This window comes from Rhagoletis pomonella, unplaced genomic scaffold, assembly GCF_013731165.1.
Source record: "Rhagoletis pomonella isolate Grant_MI unplaced genomic scaffold, Rhpom_1.0 Rhpom_scaffold_00006, whole genome shotgun sequence".
Classification (NCBI taxonomy): Eukaryota; Metazoa; Arthropoda; class Insecta; order Diptera; family Tephritidae; genus Rhagoletis; species Rhagoletis pomonella.
Genome location: NW_023458560.1, coordinates 612,242 through 623,600, shown reverse-complemented (window position 1 = coordinate 623,600; position 11,359 = coordinate 612,242).

Here is an 11,359-nt window from a genome sequence, read left to right as displayed (position 1 = left end):
GGCTCAGAGCAAGAGAATAACATTGAAAAGTAAGGGATCGCTTTCTAGTAAGAAATGGTAACCTCTGTCAACTTCAACATAACCTCCAAATTTTTGTTGTAAATTTTTGCTTATTTTGTATGCAAACACACTCAGCCCACACATGTAAATAACCAAAAATACTTTCAAATTCATTAGAATCCACTTATTCACGTAATGAAATACTTTTCAACATGAATTAGTAGAGTGCACTTTTTTATACCCGAACGCACTTGTGCACAAGGGTATATTAATTTTGTTCACATAACGGTTGTTTGTTACAGCCAAAACGAATCGAGATAGATATAGACAAATGTATACATAAATGCTCAGATTGAATAGAGAAATCGATTAAGCCATGTCTGTCTGTCCGTCCGTCTGTGCGTCTGTCCGTCTGTCCGTCCGTCCGTGTACACGATAACAAGCAAAAATTGAGATATCTCAACGAAATTTGGTATGTAGGTTTCCGTTAATCCAAGGTAGGTTGGTATTGAAAATGGGCGAAATCGGACTGTGACCAAGCCCACTTCCCATATAACGGTAATTATCGGAAATACGAAAACTGCGATATTTTAGTAAATACTGAAGATTATTCACTCAAAATTGATATTTACAACAATTTTTAGACGAAAAATAAGAATATTACAAATTTTTGGAAAATGGGCGTAGCCACGCCCACTTATGGTTACACGTGTATATCTTGGTAACCGCTGCACCAATTTCTTCCAAACTTGGCACAATTGTTGGCCTTGATACAGCATACTATCTGGCCGAAAATTTAAAAAATCGGACATTAACCACGCCCACTTTCCATATAACGGTAATTTAGATACAAAATCTTCGGTAATCGGATTAAAATTACGGCCGCTTTTCATATAACGGTAAATTTCAGAAATGCTTGAAACTGCAATACATATTTCCAAATTTAAGGACGCTAATTTACTCAAAAATGATACACCCCGGCTTACCATCTAGCGGTAGCTTTCGGAAAGGTGAAAAAACATATATTTAATACTTGCGCCGGGTATTTAATGTTCGGCTCCACCCGAACTTAGACTTTCTTACTTGTTTTGTTTACAATTTGGTTGCCAAACACACTACAGCTGATCGTTTGACACATTTACCAGAATTTACCTGCAAAAAATTCTCGCACTGAAACTGGTAACTTCTGACAGAGAGAGAACCGTATTTACTCTCTTTTTGTCCTCTCAATAGTCAGAGAACCGAGTACGGGATCGATTTCCAGTAAAATATGACTGATTCTGACTATTTCTGACTAGTCCGGACTCGTACGGGATCGCAACTAATATTAGTTGCGTTCCAGATTTCACGATTTCCAGGACTTTTACAGGAAGCCGTTCCGTGACCACCTTCCATAAGGTTTATTAATGGGGAAAGCAGCTGTTCCTGCAAATCGTGAATTTCGTGAAACATCTGGAACGCAACTATTCTGAACGAAATTTTTTGAAATTTTCATCTCTGTTATAAAACTTGAAAAGGAGGACATTTTTGCTCAAAAGGAGGACAGAGAAGGACAAAATTTTTGAGGAGGATGGGTCATGTTTAAGGAGGACAATCCTCCTCAAAGGAGGATGGATGGTCAGCTTAATTATATGCATCCCACTCGATATCATTGAATTCCTCATTGGAACATGTAGTCCCTCTATTTTAACTTATTAACAGTTCATATGGCTTCATACCATGTTATTTTAAGATTAGCAGAGCTCCCGACGTCGTTCGGGGTAAACAAATCAAAATATAAAACAGTAATACAAATATTCAGTTCGGCATAAATTAGAGGAGAAAAACTATTTTCTTTCTGTTTAAATTAAGGAATCCTTATGAGTCATACTTTTGGCTTTATCGTACTTCAACTAATATATAATGATCACCACTTTCTGTACTACAAATCTTGTTCCATTATTAATATTAGGTGGATTAAGGAACGATGGAATTTTTAAATTAACATTAGCCTGGCATATTCCGTTTAGTTTCCTATTCGCTTGGCTGTTTTAGTATACCTGCACTTTTCCGGTAGAATGCTTTTTTCAGAAGTAGTTTTATTAATTGTTAACAGCATCGCGAGATCAATAAAATAATTTAATCTTTCCATTTCGAAATGGTCTAAAGACCATTGCGAGTGTCGACGACTGTTAGTCGATTATCCGGGGTATTTTCAAAGTCGTTTTCTCGTTCAATAAGTGCGTGTTAATAGTTTATAGTCGCTCGTCCTCCTACAAACAAACAATTGTAGAAAAATGAGCGATAAAAAACTATTCACAGTTGCTTATTGAACGAGAAATCGACATTCACAATACCATGGAAAAGTGATAATCGAATAAGAGTCGTTTAACTACTACTAGTCGACACTCGCAATAGGGGTGACAGTTTTAAATATCCGAGTGGTCTAATAGATGAATACATATTTATCCCTCTTTTTCAAACTCATTTATATATACTTTATTCTAAACACCTCCTATATACATATATGTCTAGATACCAAATTTCAGTTTCATGTGACTTATGGTTCCCAATTTATGGCTGGTTGAAAATCCCATGCCAATGCGATGTGACACGCCCCCATTTACAAACCCATTTATATATACCTTACTATAAACACCTACCATAGATATGTCTGCATACCAAATTTAAAGTTCATGGGACTTATGGTTTGTTGTTGTTGTTGTAGCGGCTACAACAACCCCGCCCAGGACGGTTGGTATCTCAGTCGTTGTCGTCAAGTTCCACTAACGGCAGCCCTAGGAAGCGTGTAGCTTCTGCGGGGCTGGTCCACAGGGACAAGGCTGTTCGGGTTTTCCGGGCATGCGAAGAGATGTTTCGAGTCATGTGGGGTCTCTCCGCATGCCGGACACTCATTTGGCACATTCTCATTCAATCTACTCAGGTAGGAGTTTAACTTGCTGCAGTAGCCGGAGCGAAGTTGTGCTAGTGTCGTTCGAGACTCCCGAGGCAGATGAAGCTCCGCCTCGTCTGTGTCCGGGTATTCACAGGTCTAGAGTCTACATAACTCCCTGTGAATGCCGTTCAGGGCCAGTCGGTAAGCTGTCGGGTGCAGATGTTGCTTGATGAACCTCTGGACTTCGTCCGTCAGTTCATATAGATGCCTCCTGACGTGCCTAGGCGAGGGCTCCTCTGCAAGCAGCTGTCTGTTTGGGTGGCCACTTCTGTGGCTCCCGATCAGGACCTGCTTGCAGAGAATTATATTGTGCTCCTTTACGGGGAGCATTTGCGCCTCGCCATGAAGATGGTGTTCGGGCGACATCAGGAGGCATCCTGTCGCTGTCCTGAGTGCGGTGTTCTGTGCAGTCTGTAGCTTCGTCCACTGCGTCCTACTAGTCCCCGGCGACCACACTGGCGCTGCGTAGTTCAAAACCGGCCGACCTATTGCCTTGTATGTTGCCAGCAACGTTTCTTTGTCTTTGCCCCAAGTACTGCTGGCTAGCGACTTGAAGACCTTGTTCCGGCTCTGTACTTTATTGACAATAGCGGTTTCATGCGCAGAGAAGGAGAGCAGTCTGTCGAATGTTACAGTATTTTGGGGTTATTCACCGTCGGAATTGGTGTCATCGACGTGAATTCCCAGCGGTAGCCTGACCTCCTTCGTCCAGGTTGTGAACAGGGTCGCAGAGGATTTCGTAGGGGAAAGGGCTAGACACTTTGCAGTGAAGAAGCGAGAAAGTTCGCAGAGATACCCGTTTACTTTCGAACACAGGTCATCAATTCCATTCCCAGTCGCCATGATCGAGCAATCGTCGGCATAAGAGACAATCGAGGCTCTCTCTGGTGGTTGAGGGAGCTTTGAAATGTAAAAGTTAAACAGTAGCGGGGAAAGGGCACCACCCTGTGGAACCCCCTGTTTTATTTTCCTCTGTTTACTCGTTTTGTCTCTAAACATTACCGACGAATGTCGACCACTCAGATAATTTGCCGACCACCGTTTGAGCCTCTGTGGGAGAGAGGAGGCCTCTATATCTTCTAGTAGCGTGGAATGGCAGACGGTGTCAAACGCCTTTGACAAGTCCAACGCTACTAGAATCGTTCTCTCACAGGGACAGTTTCGGTTAAGGCCACGAGTCATCTGAGTGTTTATGGCGTTAAGTGCTGTTGTTGTACTGTGCACTTTACGGAAACCATGCTGATGCTTCGTTGGGGTCAAGTGGTTTGTGAAGTATGGGAGTAGCAAGGCCTCGAGTGTCTTCGCTACCGGGGAAAGGAGTGTTATCGGACGATAAGAATCTCCTTTGTTGGCACGTTTCCCCGGTTTGAGCAGTGAGTGAAAGCAAGGGGGGCACAGGTTGTTGGCAGTTTGTGCAGCCTTCTGGAGGATGCAGTATGAACTGCCGGCTAAAATAGCTCGCGCATCGCTCCGGGTCCGACGAAGCATGGTCGCCGAAGGAAATTTCGACTCTGTCGTCGTGCTTCGTCGGATTGGACAGCGACCTCACGGTTGAGCAAAGCTTGCTCACACCAGAGGGGAAGTTACAGGTCTTCAGATGCTCCTCCCACTTCTTCCGCTTATGTACGTTTACTAGTTGCCGAATCTCCGCGTTGAGATCGCTGATACGGGGATCTCCGGGATCGGCCTGACGAAGGCTATCACGCTCATCGGCTAGAACAGCCGCTTCGGCAGGGAAGTTTGGACGTGGGTCCGTTATACATCCTGCCGGTGTGAAGCGAGCTGTAGCAGCAGTGACAGCCCTGCGGAACTTACGTTCACCGAGATGGACGTCGGTTGGTGTGGGGAGCGCTGTGAAGGTGTTTTCCGTAAACTCCGCGTAACCTTTCCAATCAGCTTTAGAAAAGTTGATATAGGTCCGTGGTTTGGCGGAGGCAAAGTCGGTTGGTTTATCTATAGAGATGACTATGGGTAGGTGGTCTGATGCTAAAGTCAGCATAGGTCGCCATGTTATGCTGTTTATCAGACCAGCGCTGACTATGGTGATGTCTGGCGAGCTACTGCAGTTACCGATAATCCTGGTGGGTGCGTCGTCGTTCATTGTGCAGAAAGTCGAATCGTCTATCTGCTCAGCTAAGTCTGTTCCCCTACGATCGTTTGACAGGCTTGGGTGCCAAGGATCGTGGTGCGCATTAAAGTCACCTACTACCGTACGGTTTTCACCTGTGAGGAGCGCACCTATATCAGGGTGATATCCTGCCGGGCAGCAGGTGACAGAGGGTATGTATATGTTAAATATTTCGAGCTCAACATCGCCTGACCGGATAGCGATGCCCTGACATTCTAGGGTGATATCCCTGCGGTCGGTGTCTGCTTCGATAAGACGATACTGCACGGTGTGGTGCGTGATGAACGCTAAGCCACCACCATTATCTCGCTCGCGATCTCGACGGTGCACGTTGTACCCGGCGCAATTCAACAAAGTTGAATTGCTGTGCAACTTCGTCTCTTGGACCGCAGCTATCAATATACCATGCCGACACATGAAGACGGTTATCTCCCCAATCTTGCTCTGTAGCCCGTTACAGTTAAATTGAAGGAGCTTCATGTGGTTCGGGAGACGTGTCGTGATGTGGGGTGTAAGTGATGTGTGTGTTCTTACCGCCGTTGGCTGTGTGCGCTGCTGTGATGGTTGCCGCCCTGTGGTGGTGGCGGGAGGCGTCGCAGTTGGGGTCTGCGATCGAGCAGCGCAACACAGGCCCTCGAAGTTCCCAGTCCAATCTCGCGTGGTACGCAGACCTGAGCATGCCCTAAAGTGGCACCAGCCAAGGCAGGTGTTGCACTTGACTGATGTCACATTACGGAATATCCTGGTCTGACATACCGTGCAGATTGTAGGGGGAACCAGGAGTTGTTGGCGGCAGCGTGTTGGTGGTGGTGCGGTTGTGTGTGTTATGTGGTCTGTCGTGGCTGTGGTATGGTCTGTGGTGTTATTATGTTGTTGTGACTGTGTGAGGCTGCTCAGGTGGACTGAGGTTAGCCGTGGAGGCTGCTCTGTTTGAGCAACAGGGGGGCCACGTACGACGTGGTCCACTGTCGATGTGTCCGTAGTCCTGAGCAGACTCTAAGGTGACTCCACCCCTCGCAAGCATTACACTTGATTGAGGTGGAGTTGTGGTGTAGTCGTCTCCGGCATACACAGCAGGTGTAGTTTTCTGGCCCTGGGTTTGACTCGATGCCAGCCCTGAGTAGAAGAATACGTAGTGAATGTAGCCCTATGGACAACTTCTGAGATACTTCGCCGACCTAAACGGGGTTAGATCGCCGAAACAACAGCCCTTGGTCGGGTAAAACCCGCGTCATTCCGGTACGTAGAACCGGCTGTCGTGGGAATGTGACTTATGGTTTCGAAGTTATAGCTGATAAAAAAATCCACGCCTACTGGATGTGCCGTGCCCCCTTTTATAAACTCATTCATATATACCTTACTATAAGCACCTACCATAGCTGTACCTGCATACCAAATTTCAAGTTCGTGGAGCTTATGATTCCCATGTTAGAGCTGATAAAAAATTTCACGCCTCTGGGATGTGTCACGCCTCCTTTTACAAACTCCTTTATTTATAGCCTGCTATAAGCACCCACCATAGCTATGCCTGCATACCAAATTTCAAGTTCATGGTTCCAAAGTTACAGGTGATACAAAATTTTACGCCTATGGGAGGTGCCACGCCCCCTTGTCGAATCCCAATTTTATTCTCCCTATTATAGGCCCAGGTGTTATAGCAATACTCTGTCAAAATTGCGTTCGATTCTTTCCGTCCATTTGGGCTGCAACCTGGGACATACATAAATACATATATATGTACATATGTACATAACTACTTCCATAAATATATAGTAGACTAGCCAATGCCCGCTTACTTCGCGGCGCCTAATAAGAGCTTTTGCGTTGGCCAATGCAAAAGAGCGTTTAAAAACAAAATTAGTCTGTAAAGTCAAAATTTTCTACTTAAGTTGAAACCACTAGGCGCAGTATCCTCCTCACACATAGGCCAATAATAGTAACGCTGTGATACCATATGGAATACCAATCCCTTTCGTTGTCATGAGCTTTACCGATGGTCTTATTTCCACCTGTGAGATATCTCCCAAGCATGCGTAATCTTTTTGTATGATCTTGCAACTACAACATTAGTGCGATGCGTATGCCAATAACAGTTCTTATAGGGAAACTCAAGAGCACAGAAGTGCGTTTTCTGTTATAGGAGGGCCAAGAATCCTCGCTGTCCCACAGGATGAAAAGTTTCCGGTACATTGCTAAATGAGTCGTGTGATCTCTTAGGTATCTTTCAAATGAAGCAATTGATATACCTATGGCGATCTTTCCTTGTTAATTCGCCACTTTTACAATTCGTGGTAACATTTATGAACTGATTTCTGGGTAGATGCAAGACCGCATGATCGTGCATGAGGGCATCAGAAAAACTTAACCCCATCCTTCATTTAGACATCTGAAAACTAAACTCGTATAACTTAAATATAGGGCCAAAGCAGACCAACCACACGGGGTTTCTATACATTTCGGCCGCAGCGCCATCCATTGGGTTCATTTTGTGCAAAACCATTGCTTACCATAAAATGAATACGTGTTATTAATTTCAACCTTAACTCCAGCGGCAGTAATCGAGTAAATTTTTATCAAAAGAATTTTCCATCATACAGGTACATAGCCCACATTTAAAATTTGAACGAAATCGGTTAATAAATACGATTTTTATAAATAACTCTACTCCAGCACCACCTAGCGAGTTTTCTAGTAGCATGTAATTGGGCCATATATGTATGTAAGATAACCTCCGACAATCTGACGGAACTCTATTCAGTGGTTTTTGAGTTTATTCCGAACAACGAAAACGGCTATCATTTTATTCAAATAGGTATTGTAAAACCCGCTTAAGTACCTCACGATAAATGTCAGCTTTTTGAGGTACTTAGGCGGGTTGGGTACTTAAAAGAACCCGCTTAAGCAATTCACCAAAATTTAAAATTTTTTCTCTGAAGTGTTTTTTGATAATACAGCTTTATAGCCCATTAAATTTTAGTGTAACAATGCGCTAGTTTCAAGTAACTAAAAATTACCGTTGATTTTTTATAATTTTTTTTGCCGAAGGTGTGTAACGCTGCCACTGAATTTCAAAAGATGTAAATATTTTAAGGAATTTTAAAAGAGCACTTAAAAGGGGAAAATTATAGGTTAAGTGGTAAATGGGGTACGAAAAATTTAGGTACTTAGGCGGGTTGGGTAAAGAAGCGGGGAGTTACTTAAGAGAGGGATTTTCTTCAGATTACATTCAAAAATTCATATTGCCCAAAAATGTTGGTTACTTAAGCGGGTTAGGTACTTAAGCGGGGAGGTACTGAAGCGGGTTTCACTGTATGTAGATAGGACAGTTTATAGCGAAACTCGTAAAAGCAAAGCTCCAATCTTTGTGAAACATTTAAAAAAAATTCTTCAAAATTTTCACATAAATACAATAGTTCAATGGGATTTAGAAATCTAGGAGAAAACGGTTCCCAATCGAATGATACTTGCGCGTTTACGTAAATGTATATCTTTCCAGCCTTTCGATAATTACCACTTTTCGCCATAACTACGGTATTGATAACATATGTATGTAGCTGTGTAGAATTTCAGGACGTTAGCGTAAGCAGTTCCAGAGATAAGCTATATGAGAAGTTCAGTTTGTATGGATGGAAGGAGCCACGCCCCCTTTCCCAATGCATTTGTAATATATGCATCAGTGCTAAGTTTCAGTTCCCCAGCGTAATTGGTTTTAGAGATATATTGGTTTTTTACGATTTAGTCTGTATAAGAATTTTAGGAATAACCCGAGCTACATACCGAGTAAATTTTTGGTCAGAATATTTATTATCAAGGTATTGCCAAATATGAACCAAGTCGATGCAGCCGTTTAGTAGTTTAGTGAAATACATTGTAAAGAGAATTGTATGAAATTGTAAAACGTGACGTCTCAGATTTCTTAATTTTTTGGCAGCAACAAAGAAAAGTTTAAATTTTTTTTTAGCGAAAAACCTTCCACACAGAAATAAAAAAAATTAAGTTTGTGGTTATATCAAGGCGAAATTTTGAGAACGGTCCGTTGCTAACTCTAAATATAAACAACGACGCACTGGAAAAAGTTAATACGTTCAAATACCTAGGAATAATGATCGACGATAAACTAAAAAAAAAAAAACAAGGATTCTATATTTTCAATTAGAGCTCTAGCAATATGTACATCGGTGAAAACTGCATTTAACTCCATACATTAGCTTTTGCGTGATGCGCTTACAAACATACAGACAAACATACCAAAATTTTATATTTGGCTTCTGTTGACCTAATAAACCGCCTATTAATTTTTCTTTAACGTCTATTATGTACAGATATCGACCTGTTTTATATTCTCAAATACTCTCGATTGATACCCAAATGGCAACACTTAGTTTATATGATAAATTTAACTGAATTAAAGTTTTCAAACCCTCTTCAAGAATATTTTCAAAAGTAAGCTTCCTAATCCTCTTTAGTTTAATATTCGTATTGCAATATTTCATTTATTTTACAAATTTTAATGAATACAATTTTTCAATCAGTCGGCAAATCCCCTAAAACTATTTTCAGCATTAAAATTTCCTATCGTCTTTAGTTTGATGCCAATATTGCAATATTTAATTTATGCTATCAACTAAATTAAATTAAAGTTTTCAAATAGGTGGCAACCTTCCACAAAAATATTTTCAGTTGTAAGCCTTTGTAAATTTCTTTCTTTTGACATCCATATTTCAGTATTCACTTTGCCGTATCAATTGACCTAAACTGAAATTTTAAACACAGGTGGCAACTGTCTAATTTTTTCTTCTATATTGGAAGCTAGATCTCTAGCGATACATCGCTGAAAACTGCATTCAATTCCATGTTTTCGACTGATGCGCGTACAAATATACAGACAGACAGAGATTCAAAAATTCTAATAATTGTTTATTTGGCTTCTGTAGCTTTAATAAAAACCCACCATATTAATTTTTCTTTAATATCTATAAGGTTACGACATCGTCGACCTATTACAATTTTATTATATGTATATCTAGATGTAGATATAGATTTTATTTATTTTATCAATTTAATACAATAAAATTGTTCAAACAGGTGGCAGCCCTCCCAAAAATATTTTCGGCAATAAAATTTCATAAACCCCTTCAGTTTGATACCCATATTGCAATATTCAATTTATCTTATAAATTAAATTATATGTAAATTTTCAAACAGGTGGCAACTATAAAAAAATATTTTTGGCTATACGCCTTCTTCAGTCTCATTCTTTTGACGCCCATACTGCAATATTCAGTTTTTCTTATCAATTTACTTAAACTCCAATTTTCAAACAGGTGGGAACTCTCTAATTTTTTTTTTCTATATTTTAAGTTAGACCTCTAGCAATACATCAGTGAAAACTGCGTTCAAATCCATGCATTCGTTTTCGAGTGATGCGCGAACAAACATACAGACAGACAGACAGACAAAAGTTCTAAACATGGTTGATTTGGCTTCTGGTGCTCTAATAGGGAATTTACATGATTCAACTTTCACAGGCGATTAGTTGAACCAAAAGTTGAACGAAAGTAGGGAGCCGACCAACTTCATTGTAAGCGATTAGTTGAAAGGCTGTTTACACCAGGCGATTGTTGCTTTCAACTAAAAATCGCCTGAAAAATCGCCTCATGTAAATTCCCTATAATAAAGACACCCCACATTAATTTTTCTTTAATATCTATAATGTACAGACATCGACCTGTTACAATTTTATTATATGTATAGATAGATATCTAGATGTAGATTTAGATTTCATTTATTTTATCAATTTAATACAAACAAATTTTTCAAACAGGTGGAAGCCCTCCCTAAAAACGTTTTCGGCAATAAAATTTCCTAGACCCCTTCAGTTTGATACCCATATTGCAATATTCAATTTATCTTATAAGTTAAATTAGATGTAAATTTTCAAACAGGTGGCAACTCTCTAATTTTTTTCTTCCTATATTTTAAGTTAGACCTCTAGCAATACATCGGTGAAAACTGCATTCAGATCCATGCATTCGTTTTCGAGTGATGCGCGAACAAACATACAGACAGACAGACAGACAGACAGACAAAAATTCTAAAAATGGTTGATTTGGCTCCTGGTGCTCTAATAAAGACCCCCCACATTAATTTTTCTTTAATATCTATAATGTACAGACATCGACCTGTTACAATTTTATTATATGTATAGATATCTATCCTTCTTGCGGTTTAGTAGTTTAGTGACATTTATGGGTCGATTACGGATTGCAACCGAACTTCAGTGGGTGGCCAGTGGC